General features: G+C 39.4%; 1 long non-coding RNA gene across 2 annotated transcripts in view; it reads right to left on the bottom strand.

Moving 5' to 3' along the window:
* The window catches only part of LOC144367400 (uncharacterized), a 69,618-nt gene extending 55,938 nt beyond the window's left edge, over positions 1-13,680 (bottom strand). The window contains exons 1-3 of one of the 2 annotated variants that reach the window (XR_013426753.1): positions 13,464-13,680; positions 5,038-5,158; positions 1,974-2,187 (exon numbers count right to left, since the gene is read on the bottom strand). This is a non-coding gene — a long non-coding RNA (uncharacterized LOC144367400). The remainder of the gene's footprint in view (positions 1-1,973; positions 2,188-5,037; positions 5,159-13,463) is intronic. The other variant, XR_013426754.1, reaches the window with a different exon arrangement.
* Between the last annotated feature and the right edge of the window lie 1,341 nt (positions 13,681-15,021).

The following is a 15,021-nucleotide window of genomic DNA, read 5'->3' as shown; positions in this document are numbered from 1 at the left end:
CAAAAATTAATTCAAAATTGAAAAAAAGCTAGAAAAATGCATAAATCCTGATGCAAGAAAATTTAGGCGAAAGTTTTATGACATTGACTTTGGCAATAATTTCTTAGATATGCCACCAAAAGCACAATTAAAAACAAACTAGATCCAAATGAAGATCTGTGCATAAAAGGATAAAATGAAAAATGGTAAAACAGTCTGTGGAATAGGAGAATGCCTTTGGAAATCACATCTGACAAAATGTTGTTATCAAGACATAGAGAACCACAACTTACACAGAACTCCAACTTAAAGTGGGCAAAGGATTGGAATAGGCATTTCTCCAAAGAAGATAAACAAATTGTCATTAAGCATGTGAAAAGATGGTCAACATTACAAATCATTAGGGAAGCCAAATTCAAATTCACAGGAAAATAACACCTCATCCCATTAAATAAAACTAGACCCTGTACCCAGTTTTATTCCAAAACCAAATAACCAAAATAAAACAACTGCAAATGAGCAGCAGAGGAAATGGAACTCCTGATGCCCTGTTAGTGGGAAGGCAAAATGGTGTAGGTACTGTGGAAAAAAATATGGTTGGTGCTCACAACAAAATTTTAAAAATAACTATATTATCCAGCAGTATCATTTGTATGAGGTACCTAGAGTAGTCAAAGTTATGAAGACATACAATGATAGTCCTCAGGGGCTGGGGACAGGGCACCAAGAAGTTGTGATTTAATGGTTACAAAGTATCAGTTCTATAAGATGAAAAGAGCATCTTGGACAGTTGCTGATAGTGGTTACAGAACAATGTAATGTAGGTGATGCCACTAAAATGTATACTTATAAAAGTGGTGAGGTTAAATTTTACATGATGTTTTACTAAGTGAAAAAAAATAATACAGGAAATCATCCAAAAATAGAAGACCTGAATCTGTACACTTTACACAAACATAGTTCATTTTTACAGCAAAGCTGCTTATATGATAACTAACCTACTCCTCGAAACAGATTTAATTCACTCTGGGGGTGGAACCTCCCTGGCCTTAAAGACCACACCTAGCGATACTGTTCCATCTGGGTTAAGTTTTTCATACAAGACTTCAGGGGGTTCAACATTGACTACATGCCAGTCAGACTGAGCCCAGAGCTATTCCTTCTCAGTCATGTGCCAAGTAAGAATGTCTGGTCAAGGATGGACTGGATATATGATGGTGAGGCCTCAGAGCACTATTGCCATCAGAGTTATATTAGTTTATGTAAGTGCACCCTATGATGTCCACACAACCAAAATCTTCTTACATGTTTCTCTGAATCAATCCTCACCATTAAGCAATGCCTGGTTGAAATTCTTTTTCTTTTTTTTTTTTTGAAGTGTTTTTAATATGAGAAATACAGTTGTCCCTAAAATACAGGAACTTTGAATTCTGTCTTCTAGAGCAAAGTACAATTTTCTTTATGAATAAAAAATTGAACATAGTCTTTAGTCATGACAGTGAGCTCTGGAGAGTGCATTTGAAGTTTACCCTGTCTAGGAAGCGCTGGTGAGAAAAAGAAAAAAAATCAATTTTTAAAATTATAATACCTAGGAGACAGAAAATTTTCTTAACATTTTATATGCAATAACACTTTTCGACTTCTTTTCCAAGTAAACCATCAAAGATGTGCAGCATGAGGTACTAATCAAGAGACTGCACTTTCCCTCAATGTTTGGAAACAACACCTAAGTAGGCTTTAAAATTTAAAAAAATACTTTATTCATAACAAAATAATATTTAGGGAGTCCAGATAAGCATAGCAAAGATTTCAGGGAAGCTTCTGGTCTGGTTCCTCCCACTCCCCACCCCATAACTCCAATAAAAAAGGCCCAGGTTTTCTGAAAAGTAAATATGCATGCTTCAAATGTTTGAAAGTAAAAATAACAACAAAAGAGATTGTCCTGTGGATTGCTTTAGCCCCATGGTTAGAAGCAAGGCCTGGTGCCTACTTACCTGAGATCCATGGCAGCTTTGTGGAGGACTTCACATCTCAAAGGGACTGCAGGTAATTCATCACTGTTGGGGGCAGGGGGCAAATTTTGCCTCTGTGACTCTGTAGCCAGTGGACTGTGAGTTCCACTATGTACAGTTGGGGAGGAGGGTTGGGTGTAAGTTGCATGACAGCAAGAGATGACCCCACAACAATCTCCTCTGAGATAGGGCTCATCTAGAAAAATAAATCAGAGCCAGAACAAAGAATTTTGAATGTTCACCTCCTCACAAAACAGGTGTGGCAAACTCTCTGCCACTATCTTTGATTTGAAAAGTTCCTATTTATTCCTGAATTGAATAGAATATATATATATATATATATATATATATATATATATATATATATATATATAAACAGGACCACTCATTAAATTCTTCCAGTATACTTTCTTGTCCCTCCCCCACCCCAGGTTCTGGAGATCTAACCTGAGATCTTTGGACCTGAGACATATTAGTCAAGTACCCTACCATGAAGCTATATCCATGCCTTTGTTGGCTTTTTGTTAGTTCTTTTTGTACAAGAGTTAGCCACAAGGAACCCAGGGCCTCATTTATGTGGGCCTCAGTCTTAGGGGCTTCCTGCCTGCTAGGCAAGCACTCAACTACTGAGCCACACCCCAGCCTATCCTGTTGATTTTTATTTATTTTTCTTTTTTTCCCCCCTGGCCCTTTGCCACCTCTGGCCCCATTAACATCTAAAATGACTAGACTGGCCATGTAGTCAGGATCCTCTTACCTCAGCTTCTCAAATAGCTGGGATGAATGGCCCACACCACCATGCCTGACTAACTCTTTATCTCACAGGAAAGAAGAAAGAGTACAAGAACATAAAGAACTTTTCCCATGACCTCAACACAGAGCAGTACCTGGCCAATTTTATTAGATACACCCAAACATTCTGCTCATGTTCTTCACATGCTGATATTTTTTTAATGAGAATCCCAGACATGTGGTTTGGCATGAAAATATAAGAAATATTTTTTAACCTTAGCACAGGCTCTTTTAAATCTAAGATCCTTTGGAAAAGCCCTTCTCCCCAATTGCACTGTGCAGTAGCCATAGAGAGTTCATAGATTACAAGAGTTGTCTCTGGCCTCTAAGCCTGCACTTTAAAAGATGAAGACTCAAACACCTCCACTCTTCACACTATTCACACAATCCACAGGCTGCCACAAAAAAACAACAACAACAATAACAACAACAACAACAAAACACATCTCAGTCCTCCACCAAAAACCTTATCTTTGGAAGTCATGTTGAACTTCTATTCCTCAGGTGTTCTCAATGGTAAAGTGCCTAACTCTGGAACAACATCCATTAATGTAGCCTACCCTAGACACACCCTTAGATGGCTCTGAGGGATGCAGACAACACCCACAAGGCCTCCATCCCCACCTAAAATAGGGACTCTGGGGCAGCAGTCACAGTCCCGCCATAGCCCATAGCCCACCTTAGACACCTCTGATGACATTTAACATAACCAACCTCTTCAAATCCTAGCTTCCCTTCATGAGCATCCACTGAAACTAAGCTTATTTAATCCCTACAACACCTATATAATGTCGGTACTATTTTATCCCCATTTGGACTTGAGGATAGTGGAAACAGAGATTGAGATTTTTAGGCTATCATGAGCCCCTGACCTCAAAACTTGGTAAACTTTACTCCTCTCCATCACAGAATCACGGCCATTGCTTCTTATTCCTATTCTTCTAAATCAAAGAATTCCCACTTCTCTTTTTCTATTGAAACAATTTGCTTTTTGGGGGATTGAATCTACAAATGTACAAATGTAGATTCAATATAAATATTGAATGTAGGAAGGTTAACTCTGAAGCTGAAACAGATTTTTCCTTCATTATCTCCTAGCAGCCCAATGGGGATATACATGATTTTACAGATGATTCCTGAAGTTCAGAGAAGTTCACTAATTTACTGGAAGTCAAATACTGAGGAGACAGTATACAAAAATATACAGCAGATGAAATTAAGGTTTGCTGGGCATGGATGGTGCCCATACTTGAATCCAAAGGCTCAGGAGACTTTGACAGGAGGATCCAAATTCAAAGCCAACCTCAGTAACTCAGTAAGGCCCTAAGCAAGCAAGTCAAGGAGACACTGTCTTTAAATAAAATATAAAAAGGGCTTGGGATGTAGCTTAGCAGTTGAGTGCCCCTAGGTTTAATCCCCAGTACAAAAAAAATACAAAGAAATCTTCAACTGGGCAAGTTAATGGCAGCAGTGCAGAAACTAAAAATAAAAAAAAAAGATGAAAGAATCCACTTTTCTAACTTTATTTGTGGATAGATGGTGTCTCTGTAACCAAAAATGAAGAAAAGACAAAAGGAACTGACAAACCCAGCCTAATTCCATTTTAAGATTGGGAGCCAACTCATAACAAAGTCATGAAAAGTTAATTTCTGTTTTACTATAAATTACTGATGTTTCTAAACTTGTTTGGAATTCCTGCTGATTCCTTGAACTCACCCATGCCTGGCTTTCCCTGAACAGATAAAAAACCCTCTCTAAAACCTTAGTGGTGCTTTATAAATACTGGCTCCCCCTGAGCAAATAACAACCCTCTCTGAAACCTAAACAGTGCCTCATAAATTCTGATGTTGGATTCTCAATTTATTACATGTTAAGCCATGTAGATCATTAACCTACTATCTGCCTTTGTATTATGCTTGTCAAAATCCTGCTAGTGGTAAGTTCTAAAGACACCCCCTTTGCAACTTTTTGTGCTAGAAAACCTTTTCCTGGAAAGCTGGGGTGCTGATCTCTAGCCCAGCTTAGGGAGAGACATCTGCTGGCCAGCTTTCTTTGTGTAAACAATATAAGTTTGCTTTCATTTGATTTAAAATTGGAGTTGGTGGTCTTTTCCTTGTGTGTGGCTCAACAGAACAGATTGATTTGCAGTTAAATTCATAGAGGGTGTTTCATGGGCTATGACTGCAGAGGGGTCCTATGTTGTCTGCTTGGGGACCTCAACCAACCATGAAATGAATTAAGATCAAAAACCTACATGAAGCTGGGCACAGTGGTGCATTAATGTAATTCCAGCAGCTCCAAAGGATGTGGCAGAATTGCCAAGTACAAAGCCTGCTTCAGTAACTTAGCAATGGTCTCAGCAGCTTAGAAAGACTCTGTATAGGAAAAACAAAACAAACAAACAACAACAACAACAAAAATAGTAAAAACAATTTGCTAGAGATATTGCTCAGTGATTAAGAACTCCATTTATCACAAATACATAAATAAAATAAAGCAAAATCTACTTGGGGCAACTCTAAATTGATGGGAATACCTGTGAACTTTCATATAGGAATTTGTTTGAAACACATCCTATCTGAGCCAAATGATGACACCATTTTCAACAAACCAAATCCTTTATTCACCTGAAACTTCTGCACCTATGTAGGTTCTAATAGACATAAAAGGTTTCAGAATAATTCCTGCCCACCTGGAGCACACAGAGGCCTTTGAGGAGACATTGTTCTGTGACTAGGAATAGCTGAGTTCCATGTCAGGATCCCCATGTATCACATGTGTCAGCTCCCTGTACCTGGGGATCTTGGTCCACTGCTGGAGCTGGAGAAATCCCTTCAGATACACCTGGCAAGGTAATCATCATTTCTTTGCAACAAGACACAAACTCCTGACTCCAGGCCTGTGAGAAGTTCCAGCTGCCCTTCTGGGATTCAGTCCCTCACTCCTGCCAGAAACTGTACTCTGACCTTGCTCTGCAGTGCAGAAAATCTCACCTGAGAGCTGGCAAGTGAAGCCAGATTGTGCCTTGCTCTGCTAAAGCCTGATTTGGTCTCCAGAAAACACAAGGTGCGAGATTCTTCCTCTTAAGCATTCATCCTGCTTTAGTAGAAGGTCACTGGACAGTGTTTGGCATCTAAAGGGACCAGGATGCAACTTGACAGGCAAGAACTATGACTTGTTCCTAGGCACTCCAGTGCCTCAGTTCTCAGGGTCAATAGTTGGTAGAGAAGTCCTTATGGAGTCACCAAGATAAACCTCATTGAGTGCTGATGACTTTGCAGAGGAGCAAAAACTCCTGGACACTAACCCAGGCTATATTTGGCCACCAACCTCTTCGACCTTGGCAAACTAAGGCTGAGACAAGATCTGTATCCTGAGAGCTTGCAGATGCCTTTTGACAAAACCCCACCTATACCCAGAGAGATCTCCTGATAGACAGAAGCCCTAAGATTTAGCACCACTCTCACCCAGATAACCCAACCCTGCAGACCCCAGAGCCTGTCACAGATGCTGGCATGCAAAAACAACTTGTGCAATAGAACATACATGTTACAAACATATAACATGAAAATAGCACATCACTACACTTGCTCTAGGTATGAAAATTACCAAGATATTTGGAACAACTTTATGTCAGTAAACTTGTCATCTTTCATAAATATATTCTAGGAAAAAAAAATGAACTTCCCAAAAATAACTCTAGGAGAACAAGTTAGAAACATTGAAAAATACAGAATCAGTAGTAAAAAATATTCCTATAAAGAAAAGGGCATACTCAACATTCTTTGGAAAATGTAAATACTTCATAAAGGTATACATGTAAATTTGCACAAGATTTTAGGGAATAGTAAGAGAGGTGACATATAATTTATACTTTGTATAAATTACTGTGAACGAAACCCTTGAATATAGTGCAGGCAAAAACCTGAGAGTGAGGAAACTCCTGAAAATAGATGCAAAAAATTTAATTGAAATCTTAGGGACCTAAAACTAGCATCATATAAAGAGGATACATGGTTCATGACCTACTTTTGTTTCTCAAAGAACACCATGCTCATAAGGAAAAATCTATGCTGATCATTATATGACTAGGTTATATTCTTGCAATCAATGAAACCTATGTTTTAAAATTCAAAATCTACAGAGAGTTAAGGCATGAATAAACTCAGTTTAGAGCTGGGTTCTGGCTCAATGGAAGAGTACTGACCCAGCACATGCCAGGCACTGGGTTTGATCCTCAGCATCACAGAAAAAAAAATAAAAGAAAAAAGAACATGGTTAATAATTTCTCATAATATTGGAGAAAAATAAATACTGTCCTTTATGTTCAAATGCAACTGTCTCTAATTAACTGTATAAAAATCTAGTCTATGTTTTTGTGCTTTTACTGGGAGAATGCACATTTGTGAATCTAAGATCATTACCATTTCACTGCTTATTTCATTTTCACAATTATCACACCATAAAACTAATGGACAGTGTATCCTCCAAAACTCCCAAATAACATGATTATTCTCTTGTTTTCATCTGTGCTATGCTAATAGCTTATATCTTAAACTTCCCTTAAAGCTACATGTGCTAGAGGCTTAGTCCCCAATATGGTGACACACTGGGACATGGTGGGTTGTTTAAGAGCTGGAGCCTTGTAGAAGACCTTTAAGTCATTGGAGGAAGGCCCTTAAGGAGATCATGGGGCCCTGGCCACTCTCCTCTTTCTCCCTCTGACTTTCTGGTCATGTGGTTGACAGTTTTACTCTACCATGATGTGCTATCTCTCCACAGGCATAAAGCAACAGGGACAACTGACCAAGGACGGACACCTCCAAAACCATTATAGGTGTTATATGAACAACACCTATAATCCCAGGAAATTAGCTGAGGCAGAAGGGTCCCAAGTCCAAAACTACTTGAGAAACTTAGTTAGACCATGTCTCCAAAAATAAAGAACTGGTAAAGTAGTTCTGTTTTGAGCAGACTCCTTACACCATCACCAAAAAAAAAAAAAAACCAAGATGACCCTTATCACAGGTATTAGGTGTAGTGGTAGAAAACTGGGCCTTTTTGTCTGGAGATTCAGTTTTCTGTAAGAAAGCATAGCATTTTCTTTTGGAAACATTTAGTAGCAGAATTGCTAGGCATCTGCAACTTCAATCAACATTCCAAGTGACTTTCCAAAGTGATTATGCAAATAACACATTTCCCCTGATGAAGAGTTGCTATTTCCCCACAAGTTCTCTGTCTCGTTTTGGGAGGAAAGATATTTACAGAATGAAGATTTGAATATTTCACATCTTATAAATTCATACAAAACATGTTTTATTGTACAATTTAATATTATTTCATAATTTCACACTTAAATAAATATGAGACACATGACAAACATAGCATGAGAACTCATCACAAGGGTTCCAAGAGGGTGGCCAAAGTGCAATAAACCATAAGTGCAAGATTTCTTCACTATTCCTGGTATTGCTTAAATGACCGTAACTCGTACACACTGTTTTATCATTAAATATGATGACAGCAAAATGTAAGAGCTGAAAAAGAATTCTCTAGCCTTGGTCTCCTTTTGCACAAAACATCCCAGGAGTCAACTGGGAATTCAGGAAGAGCACCTCTACTCCTCCACTGACACTGCATGAATGGTGCCCCCTAGTGGTCTGAGGGATGTATCCTGCAGAGCTGGTGTTGGCAGGACCTGTAGGAGACAAGAAACTCTCTGGAAGACTTCAAGCAGTTCTATATCCTAAAGCCCAAAATTGTGAAAATTGTTCCAAAGTGGGAGATTCCATCATATTGCCACTTTTGCAGTTTTGCCTCAAAGCCTCAGATCAACAATATCCAAAGGTTCCCCTGGCCACCCTCAGATATCATTGACCTACATGCCCAGGTGACTGTCAGAACACTATGGATTCTCAAACAGGAGCTCTCACTTCAGTGCAGAAGCCTTCAGAGGTCCTTAGGATTGCAGTAGCTGAAGATGTGACCTCAGTAGAAGTTCTGCTTTCAGTGGCAAAACTCAGGTAGGCCATTTTAGGTGGATGGAGGTGTTGATCTAAATTACGGTCAGAGAAAGATTCTGCCAAGAATGTGAATTGGAAATGGAATGACACAGTAACAGGCTCATGCCTACCACAGTACACCCCAGGCACATTCACTGTGAGCACAGTGGAAGAGCTGAGGGCTGGGGGAGATTTTTAAAGGCAAAAGTAAAAAGAACTACAATACGTATTTCCAAACAATAAGTCCTGGAAACTGTGAAAAACACCAAGAGAAATGTGAGTCCAAAGTTAAACAGACAGTTGCTGAGCAGACATCCTTGCAGAAATTTCTTCTGAATGACTGAATTCCCACAGAATCTTGTGAATTCTTGTCAAGCAATCCTGGCTGAGATGGTTTCCTTCAAAATGTCCTAGCTTGTTTTTTGTTTCTTTGTGAGGGTTGACATATATAAAAATCCATTGTGATGCCAATGATACTGTCAAATTTCAGAGGGTCCAGGCTGTCCCGGAAGGCTGTGATGTCCTGAAGATGCTGTCCTGGTCCAGGGAGGAGAGCAGCAGTCTAAAGACTCCTCCATAGAAAGGCACCTTAGAGGATCTTACATCCAAGGGGGAGATATTTGTTAGACAGGGCTGTGCAAGAAGTGTCTACCTAAAACAAACATTGGTTTAATTTTGACAATTCTGTCTTTGTGCCTGTTGCTGTGGTAGTGGCTGCATAAGTCAAACTTTCTCCAGAACACTGGAGGATGCATAGTCAGGGATCTACCACTGTTGGGTACTGCTACTCCACCAGAAGACACTGATCTTTTAGAAATCTCTGTCTCTCTCTCTGCATTAGCTTGGGTGAAGGGGGCTCTATGAAGGATTAAGGGTATTTAAAATTTTTTTTGTTTTATCTTTTTTAAAAACTTTTTTGGTCATAAAACCTTATTGAACTGAGCATCTTTATGTGCAGATTAAACAGAGACTTAACCCTGACACTAAGTGGATGATTATTGAATGACTTCTGACTATAACTCTCTAAAACTGATTGCAAAGTACTTTATTTATAATTTTGGCCCAGTCATCAACTTCTTCATAACCCTCATTCCTGCTTGGTTGGGGACCTGGGCTGCTCTCTAGCACCTTGCTGTACATATAACACAAAAGACTCTGGAACAAAGCTCATCTCTATTTGTGGAGGAGATGTGCACTGAATCTGAGAACTTGAGTCCTTTCCATTCTTTTGCCAACCTGCATCCTGCTCTTGTTGAAGCAAGGGCAACTGCTGCCCTAAGTCATCATTCTTCTGAGACATTAGAAGTGTGCTGGGTTTCTGTTCTTGACTAAAAGGCTCAGGGGTCACTCAAGTTGAACTGGGCTAACTGGGCTTTGCAAAATAACCACACAAGAGACACAAATACCTTTTCATTTGGGGTCGCTGTGATGGCTTCTCTGACCTTAAAAGTCCACAGAAAGAGAGAGAGCGAGAGTACACGCTGACCACTTTTATTGAGGAGAAGCTATTCAAATGAGGCAAGGGGTCAGTTTTCAGGGGGCTGAGTCTATCTTTATGTCTACCAGGTTGACCGACACCTGGGTAAGCCACACCCAAGGGCACAGTAAGAGAAGGGGACACACACAAGGCACTTCATGGAAGATTCTATCCTAAACAGGGCAAGGGGTTATATTACAAAGGAACAGGTGAGCATAGCTTCACCCATGGGGCTGTAGCAAGACACACCATGCATAAGACACCAACCCTCAAACTCAAGAAGGGTGAAGAAAGTTCTGCCACATTTCTGTGACTGAGCACCTCAGCACCCAGCCAGAGAATGTGACTCAGTCACTTGCAAGGTTGGTCTCCCACAGAAGTGGGTCCTGAACTGGCAGCTTCTCTTGGTAACTCTGGGGCTCTTGCAGCTCTGGATTATAATAAACCCAGTCACTCTCCTGCTGTCCTCCCCAAAGATCAAAGAGGCCCATCTCCTGCTGCTGCTGCATCTTTCCCTGCACACTATCGACACAGGGCAAAGGCAAGTCATCAAATAGTTCATACCCCTCACCCCAGACCTGCTGCTTTGGGGACCTGGGCTGCTCTCTAGAAAGTTGGTGTCCATATCACCCAAAAGGCTCTGGAGGAAAACTCAACTCCATTTGTGGAGGAGATGTGCACTGAATTTGAGAACTTGAGTCCTCTCCATTCTTTTGCCAAGTTGCATCTTGGGGCTGTTGCAGCTGTGGATTATAATACACCCATTAACTCTGCTGCTGTCCTCCACACAGGCCAGAGAGCTGCTGGTCCTGCTGCTGCTGCATCTTTCCCTGCACACCGTTAACATTGAACAAGGGCAAGAGCCTTCTCTGTTGGCTTTCGTCTGTCATGAACGTGGCTTTCTCTAAATGCTGCAAAGATGAAGCAGGATGACTATAGGTGGCTGGAGCAAAGCTGGGAGAAGGTTCACTTCCTCTGGCCCCTTGAACCAGTGAAGTACAACTTGGTTCCTTTCTCATGCCTGGGAACACCAAGATACATGAGGCATCCTCTTTCATTGAGAAGTCCACATGTCTTCATAGGAAAGTAGCCAGTTTCTTCTGGTCGAGCCTGATGGGAGAAAGAGGGCTGTGTAGTGGTACTGTTGTCATATTGCATCTGGGCATCCTGGTGACCTAAAACAAGATGATGATCTTGGACAGGGAACCCATGTCTCCTGGTGACAAACATTCTTTCTTTCTTTGTGTGTCATAGTCTGAATCTTTTATTTTGAAACCAAATCTAAAAAGAAAGAAATCATATGCAATCAAATATTTTATAGGTAAGCTTAGTTTCAGCATTATCCATGACTTTCTTCTTGATCTGAAGTAGACACAAAAAAGACAATCCATCCTGGGCTGAATCATGGAAGTTATGGTACAGGTTATGAATGGTGCACAATTTCAAACTCACAACTGTCCTCAGAATTATCTTCATGTGAACCCAGGTTTTCAAAGTCTCTCAGCAACCTCTCTGCAATCTCTGCAATTAGACTGAGTAGAACCCCAGCTGCCCTATGCACATTCCCACAGCTTCTTGATTTTTCTCAAGCTGTCCCATCAACACACATTCATGACTCCATGTACTGTAAGATTATTCTTAAGTTTCTTGTACTCAAAAGCCACAAACCGGACAAACAAAAGTCTCTGAAAACTACACAGTGCATTTTAAAAATGATCCTAATAATTGCACAGAACTCTAATTTATGTCTTTTTCTCCTGCATCAATTCAGGATAATTGCAATGCCAGGCAGAGTCCCTAAAGCTTTGAGGTGGGTGTTCAAAAATAACAAAATGCTTTTCAGATATGCAACCCAATTATCTAGGGGTGGAGAGGGACACAGGCAAGAATATTTGGAAGCCTTTTGATATTTGATCAGAACTGGAACCCATCTCTAAATTCAGAAAAAATTTAGGTTAATATCTAGAAGAATATTTGATAAACACTTAGGATGGTTAAAATTGTAACTATACATAACAAAACTGGTACCTCTAAACACATGCTCTCATTTTCTCTTATAATTAGACACAAAGAAATAAGGTGTGAGTGTCCTTAATTTGTCAACAGATACAGAGCTGTTAGCAGGTCAGTTACAAATGATGAATTCAAAAGGCAGTTTGTCCCTTTCTCATATCCAGACCTCCTAGGATCCTCTCCCTGACCATGCTTGCTTCTGCATCACATGGGCCCATCCTAAACAGTTGCACTGCTTTTCAGAAAAATTTCTCTCCCAGTCATTTTCTTGTTCAGATTTTCTACTTATTTGTATAAAATCTTTGATTTGCAGAATCTGTGAAATGTTTCCAGTTCATGGAATTTGTATAATCAATAACTTCTTAGCTTACAGAGAATTTGCTATTCTTTTATTTTGCAACACTGTTCTTATATCCCCCTTTCATATTTTCTCTAAGAAAATGTCCTCCTAATCTCAAACAACTAATATTGTTATTGATACATGGATAATGACAGAGTCAAGATATATGGAAAACTACTTGAGTGTATATCAGGGCCATCCTAATATAGCAAAACTTTGTGAAGCTTTAACAATAATTCACAAAAATCATCAGAAATTTCCAAAACAAAATATTGGCTCATGTACCAAATGGCTACAAAGTACCTACTCATGCTGTGAGGTGCCACATGTGGGACATAATTGAACCAATTCCTTTATCCTGCACCCTAGGCGATCACCTCTTGGCAGTTTGATTGGCATACCAAACTTAAGAGATCTCAAGTAAAAACACCTAATGTCTCCTGCCAAAAAACTGATCAGGACAAATTGTAGAACCATCCTTAACTCCTCTTATGGAATATACAACATTTCTGCAAACTATCAGTTCTACCTTTAAAATATTCAATCTTCCTAGTTCTATATAATTCCATAGCCAGCACCATGATCACAGTCCAGCAGGGGTCCTATTCTGGATAATTACAGAGCATCTTAATTGGTGCCTACTACTCACAATAATCCTGCCTCACAATAGCTAATTTTTTCCTTAAATCTAAAATGATACATTCACAGCCACACTGAAATGAATATGTAACAAGGATCAACAATGTCCTATGTGAAGAAATGACATGAAATTTTTTCAAAAAAAAATTTTGTATTGTCTGTATCATCTACAAAGATATGTTCATGCAATTTTTGGACTTTTGACTTACATTGACTTCAGATATATGGCAATTCATTTGCTTGGCCAGCTCGTTCAGGACGCAAAATTCTGTGTATGAATTCTGTTCAAATGATTGATTAAGAATTTCCAAGTCATGTTTTGTAAATTTGTGTTGTGGGTTTTCCTTTCCCTCTTTCCTGTTTTGTTTCTCCTACTTCCTTAGGATTATCTTCAACTGAAGATGCTGAAAGTACAGAAACAGAAAAAAAAAATGATTGAGGATTGCCAGTAGCATCCAGAGAAAAAAATATTATTTGTTCACCAAGATTTTTACAACATGGAGATGTGCCTCACAACTTATTCATAATAATAAAATCAACAATGGATTAATGGCCAATCCTTAAAAATATGAGGAAAATGGGAGATTATGATCTCCAGGGTAGGAAAGGATTTTAGGCTAACAGAAATTTAAAATACATAAAAAGATAACACCCCCCAAAAAAATGCTCAGCCAAGATAGTAATTGAGGAAGTACAAATAAACCATCTCACATCTATCTGATAACCCAACACTTTAAATGGTTGATGGAAGAGTAGGGGATGAATAAGATTGAATAAAATAGGGAGGAAGCATTGGGATCGGATAAGTATTGATTATTACGGCCACTTTGGTTTTCGATCTATACTATGAAGTTCAAAGTGAACTTATCAGGAAACATAGCATTCAAATAAAGGATCCCTGAAATTTTTGGAGCATGTTTACATGATCCTTTCCTAACACCTGTTCAATATAACAGCAGTCTTAAAACACTAGACATAGAGCATCAAGGATTGTATGTGTGTGTGTGTGTGTGTGTGTGTGTGTGTGTGTGTGTTTGTTTGTTGTTGTTGTTGTTTCATCGTAGTGATGATTGACCAGGGCTTCAGGCATGCAAGGCAAACCCTCTACCACTGGGTCACACTCAAAATAGAAAAAGCAAAAAGGCTGTTTATGTAGCTTAGTGGTAGAGCTCCTCTGGCTTCAATACCCAGCACAACAACAACAAAAACATAAAGTTGGGGTAGAACTGTATGGGAATAGAGATTTTATGAGATTGAAGTTAAGGAAGTATTAACATTAAAATAAAATGTTGTAAACATTAATTTGTTTTTCTGAAATAAGAATAGCTACAGATAGCACAAAAGGAAATGAAAAAAAGTCAAAACATGCCACTTCCAAAAAAAAAAGAAAGAAAGAAAGAAACCAAATCAAAGCAATAAGAACAAACAAGGAATAAACACACACACAGGAGTTAGACAAACAAAACAAGAAAAATGGCAGTAGTAGCACTCCTCTCTCCTCCTCACCCTTCTCTCTCCCTCCAGTGGCTTGGTTTTTTGGTATTTTTTACAAGAGCAGGAAATAAAACTAGCAGCTGTCCCACTGGCTTTACCACAGAGCTTTATCCCAGCTGTTTTGTTCATTTTGAGACAGGGTCCTACAAAGTTGCCTCAAACTTAAGGTCCCCCTCCCTCAGGCTAAAGGAGGCACTGCAATCACATGCATGCACCCAAGTTGCCCACTACTTGTGCATTATTAATTCTACAAAATAATGGAATTCTTGGTGA

The sequence above is a fragment of the Ictidomys tridecemlineatus genome, chromosome 10 (assembly GCF_052094955.1).
Source record: "Ictidomys tridecemlineatus isolate mIctTri1 chromosome 10, mIctTri1.hap1, whole genome shotgun sequence".
NCBI lineage: Eukaryota > Metazoa > Chordata > Mammalia > Rodentia > Sciuridae > Ictidomys > Ictidomys tridecemlineatus.
The sequence above is the reverse complement of the archived record's forward strand: the minus strand, read 5'-3'. Positions and strand labels throughout refer to the sequence as shown.